The sequence below is a fragment of the Pelodiscus sinensis genome, chromosome 10 (assembly GCF_049634645.1).
Source record: "Pelodiscus sinensis isolate JC-2024 chromosome 10, ASM4963464v1, whole genome shotgun sequence".
Classification (NCBI taxonomy): Eukaryota; Metazoa; Chordata; order Testudines; family Trionychidae; genus Pelodiscus; species Pelodiscus sinensis.
Window position 1 is genome coordinate 43,363,766 of NC_134720.1, and position 16,285 is coordinate 43,380,050.

The 16,285-nt window shown below is 40.0% G+C and overlaps 1 protein-coding gene across 10 annotated transcripts in view; it reads right to left on the minus strand.

Moving 5' to 3' along the window:
* The window catches only part of TBL1XR1 (TBL1X/Y related 1), a 221,366-nt gene that overhangs the window by 122,277 nt on the left and 82,804 nt on the right, over positions 1-16,285 (minus strand). For all 10 annotated transcript variants that reach the window (XM_075938008.1, XM_075938006.1, XM_075938001.1 and 7 more), the window contains one exon: positions 9,331-9,395. The gene's annotated coding sequence lies outside the window, so the exon portion shown is untranslated. The remainder of the gene's footprint in view (positions 1-9,330; positions 9,396-16,285) is intronic.

The following is a 16,285-nucleotide window of genomic DNA, read 5'->3' on the forward strand; positions in this document are numbered from 1 at the left end:
AGCGCACCGTTTAAACACCGGTGACCCAGGCATAATGTCTCGTTCTTGTCTTTTTGTCTTTTTTTTTTTTTTTTTTTTTTTTAGTAACGGCTCCTGTCTGAGGAGACAAACGGCGTTCCGCCAGCAACCACGGGCGGCTGAGAGGAACTGACAAGGGAGAGCCGGACCGTTGCAAAGGCGCGAACGCCGCGCGCTGCGTCCGCGCGTGCGCGGTCCGGCTCGGCTACGGCTATAGAAGTTTTCCGACCAGCGGCGCCGGGACGGGACCCGACACCTGGAGTGGAGCACCCACGGGGACCACTCGAAGAAGAAATTAGTGTTTTGTTTTTTGAAGTAAAACTGGTAACAGAGAATGAAGGCTTTTTTTTTTTAAACTGTGAAGAACTGTAAACTATAACACACTAACAATAACTATTTTCTTTTAACTAACTATTGACAGGAAAACTCTGACCAAATGAGGAGAAGAACGGAGCTCCGCTGCGACCGATGGTGGTTGAGAGGAACTGATGGGAGCCGGACCGCACGTGACGATCATAGGGCGCAAATGGCGCAAGATGCTAACCATGCATGTGTGGTCCAGCTGACTACAGCTACTGAAAGTCTCCAACATGCAGCACCGGGACAAGCCCGACACCTACAGTGGAGCACCCATGGGGACCACTCGAAGGAGAGATTTATGCTGTCAAGTAATTAGCATGAGGCTTGATGTGTGCATCCCTTAAATACCAGGACACAGAGGGAGATAGTCGGTTATCAGGTTTCCTTAGCATTTTTCCTATCACGTGTTCAGTTTCCAGGTTAGGCTCTTTTTGTTATTGTTTGAGTATGCCACAAAAAGGATAGCCATCTGTCATCTTTAGCACTAGATGTCCAATACATTTGTCTAATCTTTCACAAGAGGGACCGGGGTCACTTCCATCGATAGGCCTTTACCATGGACACATAGCACTGAACCAACATTGTAAGCATTTAAAATTCCCCTCTCCATAGGACAGGGAATATATATATGGGCAAACTGATTTCAGGAGATATAATCTAATGGTAGTTGTACTACTGGTGTTAGCCCTAGTATTTGATGGTAGTAAAGCTAAGGAGAAACACGTGAAAGGAGAACAATGAGATGGAACATGATGGAAGGAATTGATGAACCCAATGATTCTCATTTTTTCTTTTCTATTACAGAGAATAGTCTACCAATCTGATTCTTGGCCCAGTGTCTTCCTACCTTATAACCTCACTGAACACCTGCCAGAGAATAAATATTCTGGCTATTTAGATTAAAAAATGATTCCATAGAGAATTCTTGATCAAATGCTATTTCTACATTGTAAAATACATTGAGATTGGCAGAGAAACCACTTTAACAAATGGAACTATGAGAACAAATTGTGACTACATTTAGTTTGTAAGCACAGTGGCTTCATTTGTATTTGATTCTGTCCATAGCAAAAGATATGGTTACTCCCTCTCTCTGTGTCCCCTCTTTGGCCCAATAATGGACTAACTTACAAAAAAAGCACTGGGCCTTTGTTAGGACAGTACTTCCCGATACTCAGTACTGGCACCTCCAGACGCAGTACCAGCACCTCCAGTCAGAGCTCAACAACTTCTCCCCTGGAGTACCAGCAACATTTTTGTTTTTTTTTAAAGCACTGCAAAGACCTAAAGATTTTATTTTTTCATTTAACTTGATGTCTGCACATCAAAAACAGCCATAAAGCAATCAGGATGCCAAGGTATACTTTTTTAGTTCCTGATTCTCCCACTCCCCCACAAAAAAAGTACATTGCCCAGCCAGCCTTCCATACTGGCACATGGGAAAACTTTAAAAAATAAAAAGACCATCACATCATTATGAGATAAATGATGTCTCAAATTAACTCTCAGATGTGGGAAGAGTATTTTCAGAGGTCCTACTAAATCTGCATACTAATAGCTAAAGGCATTGGGTCTTTAGGGGAAGGGAAGGTCATCATGAGGTGAACTCCCCCCCAAGCAGGTCAAATAATGTTGGTACTCATTGCTGAGAGAAAACAAGCAAGGACTGGAAAAAAGCACAAGTACCACGATAGGGGGGTGGGGGCTGGGCATGAGCCAAGAATCAGCTGTCCCAGCTCATGCCTGGTATTCTCCCCCCCCCCCCGCCCCCCCATTGCCCTTCAGCCTTTGAAATGTATTAAGAGCCTGGTGGCTTTTAATTTTTTTAAAAAACACAAGCGCAGCGGGGGTGGGGGAACGACACCGGGCGCAAGCTGGGAGTCAGTGGGTCTTAATATATTTAAAAGGCAGAGTCACAGCAGGGTCAGCTTCCAGGGCCAGGAGCTAACCCCACTGCTTGTCAACTAATCAAAATTCCATCGACTAGTCATTTATCTGTTTACATGCCGATGCCATTTAACATCCCTAGTACCCAGACACTGAAGGAACAGAAGAGGGTGGGGGAAGAGAGTTGACAGGAAATTGCCTAAATAGAATCTCAAAATCCTTTATCTTATAAAAATTACTAGAAACACAAAATACTACAAAAATCAGTAAAATCCTAACTATGAGAATTAAATGTTTTTCTCTGGAAAGTGCATTACATGAGAGAAACATAGAAGCTCCAACTCAGACAGTGAGGCGGTGAGAAGAAACTGAAGACACAGTCATGCAATCTCATCCTTTATTGCCTCAGATAACACCACAGGGCAACGCAAAGGTTGAGGCATGGATGGATGGACACTACTACTTTGAAAAGCTTTGGCTCCCGGAGCATAGTGCATGCTTATGACTCATACAACAAGAACCATCACTTGAAGACATGAGCACATTGTCCTACTGAAGCATAACCTGTGGCAAATGAAGCAGAATAAATTTCTTGATTTGTTTTACACAGGATAGTTCTATTAGTAAGACTCAGTAATAGTATTTGTCCTTTATGCAACACCTCACATTGTTGATTCATTCAGCTGATCATCTACAATAAACACCAGCTTATTTATGGCCTGCCGCATTTGCCCATTTTATATTTTTCAGTTTGATTATCCCTTTCCTTTGTGAATCACTGACTCATTTTATTAACTTTTAGACTATTTCTCCATTTTATCAGGACTTATGTGTATTCTAGTTGTCGTCTCCCAAGTACTTATGCTGCCTTCATACTTGCTTCAGATTTTAATAATACATTTTCCACTCCATCCAATGACAATATTGATAAGTTAATAATTCTTAATTACACTGGTGGCATTGAGACCAAAATCCTTATGGAATCTCATTCAAGATCTTCTAAATTCAAAGAGAACTATTACTAATTACCTTTGGTATTTGATTTTTTATTAAACTAACTGCAAAACACCTTACACAACTCTACTTCTTTGTAAGTTCTCCAATTTCCCTATGAGACTGCAATTTGGAACCATGCCAAAAAAGTTTAAACTAAAAGTCAAGATGCATTTTGAACACTGCATTTCCTTTCTCAACTAAGCTACATAGCCGGCCAAAGAGCAAAAAAAGATAAGTGAGTTTATAGTGATTTTTTTTTTTTGTAATTGATAAATCCACGTGATCTAGTGATTGGAGCAGGGGATTAGGAATTTTTAATTTTATTCTTGACACATTCGTTATGTGAGACCTTGAGTAAGTATGTACCTAATTCACTTCCGCAAAGTGAAGGTTATCAAGTTTTGGTCTCCTCGGATAAGACGCTCATCTCCCTTCACTTAGTAGAAATTAAGTGTTACATTGAGCCACTTCCTTCATGATTAACATTACAGCTAAATGGGGAGTATAGATCTGAAGACTGCAGCTCTAATTTTTGCTTCACTACAGTGAAATATTATAAAATGATGCAATGTCCATTAATTCAATTTCAAGATTTTCCCTAAAAAAGGAAAATGTATTTTAGCTCACTTATTTACATGCTGTAACATAGTTACCTGCTTGTGCACAGAGTGTACATTGAATCACATTTAAATTAGAAAGGCACAGTTAGTGAAATTCTGAGATTGTTAGTCAAACAAGAGTGTAAAATACAACAATGCCCAAAGGCCACTAATATTAAAAAAAAAACCACACCCCACAACCACTGATGCTGAATCTTTACGTAGAAGGATCAGATACTTGGGTCTCAGTCTACAAAGATACTAAGCACAAAGACCCTGATCAAGCCAAGTACTTAAGCCTGAGCTATAAATACCTGAGTAGTGTCACTGACTTCAGTGTGTTTAGTCACATGCTAAACATTAAAGATATGCTTCCTTGGACTGAGTGTTTGGCACTCAGTACCTTGTAGAACAGAACCCTAAGCCCATAAGCCAAGGCAGAAATATTGTGCGGGGGGGGAGGGGGGGGGAGAAAAATTGCTTTTAGGTCATCTAAAAGTCCACAAGGAAAACAAATCACGTAAGTAATACACACGTTTGGAAAAATTGTCTGACCTGTGCCTTAGTATTATACTCAAATGCTAAAAGTTCATTACAAAATAAATAACTACAGGCAGTCCCCGGGTTACATGGATCCGACTTACATCGGATCCCTACTTACAAACGGGGTGAGGCAACCCCGCACTAGCTGCTTCCCCCCAGCAGACCAGGGAGCGGCTTTTCTCAGCAGACACCTCAGCATGAGAATAAAGGACTGAAGGAAGTGAGATGTGGGAGAATAAAACTGAGCTCTGGAGAAATGTTTGGCTAGAGTTTCCCCTACAATATGTACCAGTTCCGACTTACATACAAATTCAACTTAAGAACAAACCTACAGTCCCTATCTTGTACGTAACCCGGGGACTGCCTGTATTCTGAAATAATTGTAAGAGTAAAATATGTCCCATCTCTATAGTAAGAGCAGATCTTATGCAAGTAGTGAAGAACATCTCTTGATGCTCCATGTCGCAGTTAAGTATCTATTATTATTAGTGTACCAAATAGCATGCCCTTCAGATTGCACAATTCAGTGTTTGATACATTTTGCAGGGAGGGAAAATTAGGACAGAATGCAACACGATTTCAAATACAGATCTCAGTATTTTAATATTTAATGAAGTATTAATAGTGGCTTAATACTGTCATGTTGTTAAGGAAAGCAAAAGCACAGAACTATATTTCAAATCTTGAATAAAAAGATGTGCTGGAATAAAAAGCAGTATTAATATAAAAATAAAAAGAGCTGCTCTTTTCTGATGGAAAGCAGCTGAGATTAGCAATAAAAAACTGGCACAAACAGAAAGTTCTGAGGGTACAGCTAGCCTCGCACCTTTGGACAAACAAAAAAGGCATGCATGTAGCACTTTAAAGACTAACAAGATGGTTTATTAGGTGATGAGCTTTCCTGGGGCAGACCTACTTCTTCAGATCATAATCTGAAAGTGAATTGGCATGACCATTATATAAGAGAGGGATACAATGAAAAAAGTAAACACATTACAAACTAACGAATCAGCTACATAGAACTGAAAGTGAGGGTTTGATCTTCTGGAGGCTCCTGAAGCCAAATCCAGAAATCGGCTGGATTGCATTGGAGACAACTTTCTGTTTCAGAAGGTTGAAAAAGCTACCAGAGGAGAAGCTGTTCTGGATTTGATTTTAACAAATAGGGATGAACTAGTTGAGAACTTGAAAGTGGAAGACAGTATGGGGGACAGTGATCATGAAATAATAGAGTTCATGATCTTAAGGAAAGGTAGAAGGGAGACCAGCACAATTGAGGTAATGGATTTCAGGAAGGCAGATTTTGATAAGCTCAGAGAACTTGTAGGTAAGGTCCCATGGGAAGCAAGACTGAAGGGAAAAACAACTGAGGAGAGTTGGAAGTATTTCAAAGGGACGTTGTTAAGGGCCCAAAAGCAAAATATTCCGCTGTGTAGGAAAGATAGAAAATATGGCAAAAGACCAGGTTGGCTTAACAAGGAGATCTTGCATGATCTCAAAATAAAAAAGGAGTCATATAAAAAATGGAAACTAGGACAAATAACAAAAGGATGAATATAGGCAAGCAACACGGGAATGCAGGGGCAAGATTAGAAAGGCAAAGGCACAAAATGAGCTCAAACTAGCTACAGGCATAAAGGGAAACAAGACGACCTTTTATAAATACATTAGAAGCAAGAGGAAGACCAAGGACAGGGTAGGCCCACTGCTCAGTGAGGAGGGAGAAGCAGTAACAGGAAACCTGGAAATGGCAGAGATGCTCAATGACTTCTTTGTTTCGGTCTTCACCGAGAAGTCTGGAGGTGTGCCTAACGTAGTGAATACAAGCAGAGAGAGGGTAACTTTAGAAGACAGGATACACAAAGAACAAGTTAAAAATCACTTAGGAAAGTTAGATGTCAGCAAGTCACCAGGTCCTGATGAAATGCATCCCAGGATACTCAAGGAGCTGATAGAGGAGGTATCTGAACCTTTAGCTATGATCTTTGAAAAATCATGGAAGACGGGAGATTCCAAAAGACTGGAAAAGGGCAAATATTGTGCCCATCTATAAAAAGGGGAATAAGAACAACCCAGGAAATTACAGACCGGTCAGTTTAACGTCTGTCCCAGGGAAGATAATGGAGCAGGTAATTAAGGAAATCATATGCAAACACTTGGAAGGTAATAAAGTGATAGGGAGTAGCCAGCATGGGTTTGTGAAGAACAAGTCATGCCAAACTAATCTGATAGCTTTCTTTGATAGGATAACGAGCCTTGTGGATAAGGGAGAAGCGGTGGATGTCATATACCTAGACTTTAGTAAGGCATTTGATACGGTCTCGCATGATATTCTTATTGATAAACTAGGCAAATATAACTTAGATGGGGCCACGATAAGGTGGGTGCATAATTGGCTGGATAACCGTAGTCAGAGAGTTGATGTTAACGGTGCTAAATCCTGCTGGAAAGGGATAACAAGTGGAGTTCCGCAAGGATCTGTTTTGGGACCCGTACTGTTCAATATCTTCACCAATGATGTAGATATTGGGATAGAGAGTACGCTTATTAAGTTTGCAGATGATACCAAACTGGGTGGGGTTGCAACTTCTTTGGAGGATAGGGACATCATTCAAAATGACCTTAGCAAGTTAGAGAAATGGTCAGAGGTAAACAGGATGAAGTTTAATAAAGAGAAATGCAAAGTGCTCCACTTAGGAAGGAACAATCAGTTCCATACATACAAGATGGGAAGCGACTGTCTAGGAAGGAGCATGGCGGAAAGGGATCTAGGGGTCATAGTGGACCACAAGTTGAATATGAGTCAACAGTGTGATGCTGTTGCAAAAAAAGCAAATATGATTCTAGGTTGTATCAACAGGTGTGTTGTAAGCAAAACTCGTGAAGTCATTCTGCCGCTCTACTCTGCACTAGTTAGGCCTCAGCTGGAGTACTGTATCCAGTTCTGGGCGCCACATTTCAAGAAAGATGTGGTGAAATTGGAAAGGGTACAGAGAAGAGCGACAAGAATGATTAAAGGTCTAGAGAACATGACCTATGAAGCCAGGCTTCATGAACTGGGCTTGTTTAGTTTGGAAAAAAGAAGATTAAGGGGGGACACGATAGCGGTTTTCAAATATCTAAAAGGGTGTCACAAGGAGGAAGGAGAAAATTTGTTCCTCTTGGTTTCTGAGGACAGGACAAGGAGTAATGGGCTTAAAGTGCAGCAAGGGAGGTTTAGATTGGACATTAGGAAAAAATTCCTAACTGTCAGGGTGGTCAAATATTGGAATAAATTGCCAAGGGAGGTGGTGGAATCTCCCTCTCTGGAGATATTTAAGAATAGGTTAGATAGACATCTGTCAGGGATGGTGTAGACGGAGCTTGGTCCTGCCTTGAGGGCGGGGGGCTGGACTCGATGACCTCTCGAGGTCCCTTCCAGTCCTATGATTCTATGATTCTATAATTGGAAAAACATAGTTCAGTTCTCAGAATCTGGGTGGGATTTTCAGGGTTCTCAGTTAAAAATACAAACATCCTTTTTATTTGTGAACCGAGAATATTTAATCTGCAACCCTTTGATAGACAAACACAATATCGTTTTTTCAGAGTCACTTTTCAGGTTAGTGATACAAGTTAAGATTTTAAAACTGCTGCACTGTGACAAAAGAGGACATTAAAATTGCAAAGAAAGCAATCACACGTGGAGCTCATCAGAGGTGGAGGCAACATTTACAATCTTTTCCCTGGTCGTCCCGTCTATGACCTTCTCTTCCAACCCTCACTTCCATTCTCAATCTGCTCAACCACTACAAAGCAAAAGTAATTAAAAAGTCTGCAAATTTAAATGTAAAATACTTATTAACATTACAGAGAGCAAATGAGAAAAGAGGACATCAGCCTGTCCCCTTTCTGAGAGCAAAATGTAACTTCATTAGTTTTCTGTTGGCAAATGTGTTGAAACAAGAAACCGCTGGCACTGCACAGCTTTTTAAAAAGAGAAGCTGCTAGTACTGAAATGAGCTTGCAAAAAGCATCCTATTGGGATAGTATAATATCTAGCCACTCAACCACTTGCCCATGCCCTTGATCAGAAGAAGAAACAGTAACAATTACCCACATGGTGACTGTACTAAGATGTTATCAAATTAAACTAATTGTTGAAAACAAAGTATGTTGCTGTATTCGCCAAAAGGAATAAATCTTGAAATACTTGTAAATTCCTTTGTCAACCAGTGTAAAGCTATGGTTTTTGCTGCAGAAAACTCTACTTGCATTCTAAAAATAAGGCCTACAAGATGTAAGCTGCCTAGCATTAATCTAGCTGCAGAAGCGTCTTCACATAAATTTGGCTCCCACCAATATAAGTGCCTCTCTATGCTAATTTAGTAATGCCACCTCCCTGAGTGGCACCACAGTTAATGTAAGTAGGTTGACAACAGTGTTCGCTGTAGCTGAGAGCTTGTGCACCCATTCAGGAGAGATTTAAATACCTCCCAGCTGATTAGCAGAGTATCCACAGCACACAAAGCCAGCAGCAGGTGTTTCTACTGGTGGTGCATATCTATACATGCCTCAGTACACATAAAAACTTATTCTGCACATGGATGTAAAAAAAAAAATGAGAGGGACGACAGTGTCAGCGTAAACACTGCATTGTTTATGTCGACTGATACAGGCTTTCAGGAGATCTCACAATGCCCTCTGCTTGAAAATATATACAAGCATTCCTGTTGAGCAAGTATACCGCTGACACAAGGAGCCAAATACTGCATATAAACAAGTGATTTAATAACTGCGATGGCTGTATGCCAACATAAGTTAGGTCTTTATAATTCTGTAGTGTAGACATGTCCTAAGACTTTCAAACACATTATTTGCAGTATAAGACTGAATTGTAGTAGCACTAAAAGAACAACTTTTTTTAGGCAGTTAAAATTGTATTTACCATTGGCAGTGCATTGATGTAGGGAAGTTCTCCTGTCCGCTACCTCCAGTCACAGGAATACAATGCTGAAAAAAGAAATGGAGACACCAGAAAAGGGAAATGATTTAATATTTCAAAATAGATTTAATAACAGAATAAAAACACAGATGAATAAACAGCATCAGTAGTGGAACCAGATGGCACAGGGGATCAGTAAGAGACATTGAAGTTTTCACCTCAGAATTTATATACAGGCTAAATCAGCAGTGATTGGGAGCGGTGATAATGAGAAGAATTAGTTCTTGTACAGTCCTATTGCTAGTGAACAGGTGTCCACATGATAAAAATCGTCCTTGTAATTGCAACTGTTAACCTTGTGGAGGAACAGAACTTATTAATAATTGACTAATAATTGTCTTATGCCATTAGGCCTCTAGACACTTGCATCCATGTTCAGTGAAAATCTACATAGAAACAAGGGTCTATACGAACCTACGAACCTATAGCTGTATATGCTCTAATGTATTTCTCCAGGGACAGGTTTTTAAATGCTGGCACTGTTATTGCCCATGCCAAATCTGTTCTAGGAATAAAAGACTTCAGTTTCTTGTGCTATTTATGTAGCACCTTTTGTATGTACTAAACCAAAACATAAAAATTCTTCCATTGGTTTGATTGTAGAACATTAATCTTCAATGTTTAATTTTGGCATACATTTTCCTAAGGCATACATTACATTAGTCAATACAAGAATGCACATTTAGAAAAACGTGCAAAGCAGTTAAATTTATCAAGTTGTAGAATAACTTAGAAAATTGAGAAAGTCAGCTTACTTTAGCTGCCTGGCTACATTTGAAAAGAAATATGTAATAAAACTCCTGCAAGGAAGACATTCAAGAGCAGACAAGTGTTCAGGAAGATTATTTAGTATATTAAAAAAAAAAAAGGATAAAACTCCATTCCCTATTCTTCAGTTAATGTTTTTAAAGCCACAAAACTCAGTAATAATTACTGAGAAAAATTACCTCGTCCAGTCAGAATACTCAAATCAGTATTTGCAAAATTGTGTTTGATATGCCCCTTTTTATTCACTAATTACAAATGAATTTGTTTACATAAATGTTTGAGGAATGGCTGTTCTGCAAATGAATACACATATTTTCAAGTTTATTTACTATTGGCTATTTAAGAAAAATTAGTCATCCATTCAGAGAGCGGAGACAATACCGTGTGACTTAGGGTGACCAACCATGTAAGGAACTACAAAAAGTTTGCAAATAGCCTACAAAATAAAATTTATTCACAAGTAATCTATTATGAAAATGTCGAACAACTCTATTCAGAAAAAACATCCTTTGCATCAGGAAATAATGAGTTTACACTATTCCAGAACATTTTACAAGCTATCTATAAGCACGCATCAAAGAGAAACATAACCTTCATGATGCAAATATATAGATGCACCACAGAGTAGGAGAAGGAACTCAAAATATGTTGGGAATTCAGATATTTGCAAATGCGCTTCTTCTCCCTTGCTTAGTAATATTAGTAATGAAGACTGTTGGGATTAAAGGAAGAAAAAGCCACTTATCAAGTGGAATGATTTTTTTAATGTGGAAAAACTGAGGGCGGGGGGGGAGATTTGTTTTGTTTTACACATAGCTAGAGTTTTGGATTAGGACAGAAGAGAAAATCTTCATCACATTGCTCAGCAGAAGCAGTGAACAGATATAGATACATTATTTGCCTATATGTGGAGTTCTCTGAAAGGATGTTTCTTGAGATGCATGCTGTTAGATCACTACGCTTACTTTGAGAGCAAACTAAATCACTTCTAGATTGTGTGTCACAATGGAATACATTGGTGGACAGTGAAAGTTGATAAAATCTAACTCTGCAGCCTATTTATGGGTGTGACATGTTTTGTGTTGTTTTATTTATGAAGATAGTAAGTTGTGTAAGGAAACAGATAAAAACCAGTGAGATACAATACAAGAGACTTTCTTCAGCCTAAATTAGTTGCCCAGATTCCCTCTCTTCGTCTCCTTCCTTTTCCTGTGTTAATTTCAGAATGCAGTTCTTAAGGTCAAAGAGAAACCGCTCACTCTACTCTGTGATAGTGGCATTATGCCATAACTATCTTGTCATCCATTTTAAATCAAATCACAATCCTGACAAATTGAGCAGCCGGAAGCAAATGGAAAAGAAAACAAAAGGGAGATTAAATAGGGCAAATAAAAAAGTTAGTTCTCGGAGATATTCAGGATTCCCTGGATTCAAAGCAGAAAGATAATCTGCCACTAATTTTGCTTACCAGGACAATGAATAGTAAAGGTTCAGTGCTTCAGAGAAAAGAACCTCCACCTAACTCTCGAATTAAGCTCTTTCACTGTGTCCACTCAGTGACAGGGCTCCATGCTGAACACTCATTCACATAAGGATGTAATCTCTCAGGCTATCCAATATCCACTTACTTGCCATATATTCACTTTTGACAGTAGCAAAGTAGCATTGCAACTAGTATTGCAAATAGCTTCCCACTCAAGTAGGCCTGACAGTTTTTCCTCCACTTTTTCCTACATTAGGCAGCACTTCACATAATACAGCCAATAACCAACAACTTTACAGACAGATCAGTGTAATATCTAGTCCTACAAGGTCTAGATCACTGCATGGTCAGCCTTTCCACCTCTATGAGAGCTACTTCCCAAATCTTAAATGGGAATGACAATGTATGAAACTCACTTATAGGAAACACCCTTATTTCAGTATCTGAACAGGGTCTTGCTACAGTCAGAAGACGTGACCCTGGATCAGGTAACAGGAAATTTCTGAAAAGCGAGTATTGGATAATACAGCAAGAAGCAGCCTTGGGGAACAGACGCAATGTAACTAAGTGTCTTTATCTAAATTTATCTAAAAAACACTTTAACTGAGGATATCAAAAAACAACTATAGATCTATAGATGTGCATGTAAAACTGTATACATCTGATTACAATCTTTACTCCATACAATCTAGAAGACAAGCAACATAAAAAGTATAAGTCCTTTGGGACAATGACTATACAATATGGTGTCTCTCTACAGCGACTACTATAATGGGGCCTTGATACTGATTGAGGTTTGAGAGTGCTACTGCAATAAAAATGGTACGTAAATTAGGTATTTCAATGTGTAGTTGACTAAATGACTAACTGATAAGCCTAGGCTTATCAGTTAATCCTGTTGACTATATGCACTCCCCCCACCACCCTGGCTACCTCTGTGTCAGATGCAGCTGGAGGTGGGGGGAGGAGGTGGGGAGAGGGGGGAAGCCAGTGCCTCTGAAGATCTGGCTTTAAGGTGGCTCCCCATGAGCACTGGATCCACCTGTGCTCACCCACACTCCTGTGATGCTACGCGGGCTGATAGAGGGCTCACCAGGAGTGGGGCCAGGGGCACATTGGCTGCCAGCCTTGCCCCTCGGGAACTTTCCAATAGTCATATAACCGCTAAGATTTCATGCAGTTACATGTCAATTCAATTATACAATATCTAACATCCCTAAAGTAAATAACAATGGATTAAGTTAATTTCTTTAACTGAAGTCTTGTCCACTCCCACCTTCCTTTACCTTACTTAGGTTCCTCTTCCCAGAAATTCTTTCAAGGCTATAGTTGGACATTTCCCCATAGTTTGAAGGCTCTGGTTGTTCAAGATATTTTTACAATCTTAGTCCCATTTGTATTAGGGATAAAGGTAAGGGGATTTATTAAATGCATTTTTAAGTTGACATTTCCCCTTTAAAAGAGGGCTTACAACAAAAATGACAAAAAGTCAATCCACCTTTTGTTTGGCACAATCCAATACCAAATGCAATTTGAAGTATCAAGTTTTATTTTCTTATAGCTGAATAACGTATCATGAAAGGGTTAAATGTTTCAGCATTATTGTGTCTGATCAAAACCAAAGGGTCCACTGAGAACCTATTAACTCCCACTTTTGTTAATTAGCTGTTAACCCCAACCCTGAACAGGAGTTTTCTAGATGTCTATATTGCATTTTAAAACTACTTGGATTTTTTAATCTGTAATTGCGTCCTTAATGACCAAGTTTTTTTAGAGTGAAGAGATCTTTTTGGAAAGCTGTCACAGTCCTATTCTAAATTATCCCATGGGCATTTGTTAATTTGATGCATGCCTTCAAAGACCAAACTGCAGGCGAATAGCACTATTTATTTTACTAAATTTTAGAATATCTATCATATCAGTTATCACTGCTTGTCATAGAATTTGGAGTAGGTAATTCATACCAATAATATCTTAAATTATACAAAGCATGTGAATGTCAAAAATCTCTCCAAAAAGCATCACACGGTAAATGTAAATGTAAGGTTGAAACAAACTAGGTTTAAATTGAGGCGCTGTATACTCTACAAGTGAGATTTTTAAAAGCTCTCAGTATTGGTCTACCTGTACTTCTGTTAAAGTCAGCTTCAGCAGGAGCAGACTTAGGTCACCATTTAATGCCTCTGAAAAAGATCACCTTACAAATGTTCTGTTCTGGGGGTTTTGTTTTGTAGCTCATCTGGCCCAATTCAACAAGTCTGTTGAGTTGTATCTATGCAGCAGCTTCCTTTATATATGTCAATACATTCTGGGAAGCTATCCCCCCAATACTTCATCAGAGAAAAGGATACTCAGAGGTTTTGTACACAGAGAACAGCACAAGGGATAACAAACTCTGAAGATGTTCTACTGCAGAGAGAGCTGGAAGAAAGGAGTGCCGACCAAACTGGTCACATGAACATGCTTAAAAAGTCTTATCTACGCTACCAAAAACAGTATGCCAACCCAGCTAAAGAAACACAACTACATGCCAGCCCAGGCTGTTGTCATAGCAATGCACTCTTAGCTGCCATGGTTACCAGCAAGTGTTAATCATGTTGTATGTGATTAAAAGTACAGCAGTGGTCACCAACCAGTAGATCTGGACCTAATGATATCCTGAAGTCTCTGATAGCCTCCTGGCCAAACCAGTCAGGATCACCTATCAAATGCTGGTACTTCATCTGTCCCTTCCCTCACTGCCATGCTGCAACTTCCCTCTGCCTTGGAGCTGTCCCCTGCTTGCTGTGCAGGATGGGGGAGACAGAAGAAGGGGAAAGCTGATTTCAGAATCCCTCTGCCACTGCCTTTCTACCCCATCTCCACAGAGTGAGCACAGTGAGGACTCAGAGAAGAGGCAGGGAAGGAGCAGGGCAAGGGTATTTGGGTCTGTGGTAAATCCTGGATTGACTTAAATTCCAAAAAACAATCTTGTTCTTAAAGATTGGAGACCAATGAACAACAGTTACAGCCAACCATGTCACCAAATGGCTACAAACGTGGTAAAAATGTGCAGTATATACACAGTCTTGTGCTGTTCCTTTAACATAATCCTGTTGCCAGCCTAAATCACTGGCAGAACAATGATTTTTCCAAAGCTGTCTGTCAAGTGCTTCACCATTCAGTCTACAAACACACTTCCCCTCATCCATTTCACAATGAATCCTATATGGAGAAGATAGGGACATTTCTACTGCTAAAACACTGAATTCAGTGTGGATTCTCTTCATATGAATTCGTGCACTCATGGGTTTTTTTCCCCCCTTCTGATCCTTTTAGGAATATATTGTTCACATTTCAGTTAGAGATGCTACTTTTGGAGATCTCTACAATGCTTGAGTTTTCAGAACAAAGTACTTACTCATCGAGTTTTGGTCTTTGTGGAGTACAAAAGAGAAGGTTACTCATCTGTACAATAACTGAGGCTCTTCCAGATGGTTGTCCTTGTAAGTGCTCTACCTTAGGTGTTTGGATGCCACTGCGCCTCAGATTGGGGAACTGCAGAAGCAATGCCCTATGGTGGCATAGTCAGAAGTTTGTTGATGTGGTGGTAGTGCAGCCTGTAAACTGTTCTCAGCCAGTCTGTAATGTTCTCATGTGGAGTGGAGTATATGCTGCCATATGGCCTAGCAACTGTAAACACAGTTTGGTCATGACTTGAGGGCTGTTCTGTGCTATCAAGACTAGGTGTGAGTGCTAGAAACCTCTGATGAGCATGTGACACTGTGGCTGATGTGCAGTCAAGGTGAGTGCCAATACATTCAAGCTGTTGTGTTGTCAGTGTGCACTTTTGGTAGTTTAGCTAAAGGCTGAGATTGTTGAAGAGGGACATGGTAAGGGTATCTGCCTTTTCAACAGGCAATCATCCAGCTAGGGGAATATAACAATTCCCAATCTGCAGAGGTGTGCAGCTACCACTGCGAGGACCTTGAAGATGACCGGAGGCCCACAGAAAGTCTGAAGACCTGGGGGAGAACAGGGTGTATCATAATATGAAAATACATGTCTTGTAGGTCCAGAGCTTATCTCCCTTCTCCAGCGCAAGAATTATGGTGGCGAGAGTTATCTCGAAACACTGTGCATGAATGAACCTGTTCAGCTTGCATAAGTCCAGGATGGGTCTCCATCCTCTTGCCTTTTTGCTTGTGAGGAAATAATGTAAGTAAAACCCCATCCTGCTGTGTTGTTGAGGCACGTATTCTATTGCTCCATGTTGCAGGATATAGTTCAGTTCCTGCATGACAGTGACTTCGTGAGATGGGTCCCTGAAGAGGGACGAGTATGGGGGATGGATAGAAGGAAACAAGAGGCAGTAGCTAGTTCACGTGAAACACAATTAGGTTCATTGCTAACACTGCCACATCAAAAAGAAGATGCAGTTCTGCATGGTTCTTCGCTTTCTCATTCCACTTCAAGACAGATCTACGGTTTTGGTTCAACCTAATTTCCCTGCCCAAAACACTGAGTTAAATATCCTCTATAATAGTGCTACTGAAAGGAATTTGATATAATCTAGTTCATAAGGGTTAATTCACATTTATAAAGAACTTTGAAATCTTTAGCTAAAAGGCATTATAGATTGGTAAAGCATTATCATCACTGTCCAAA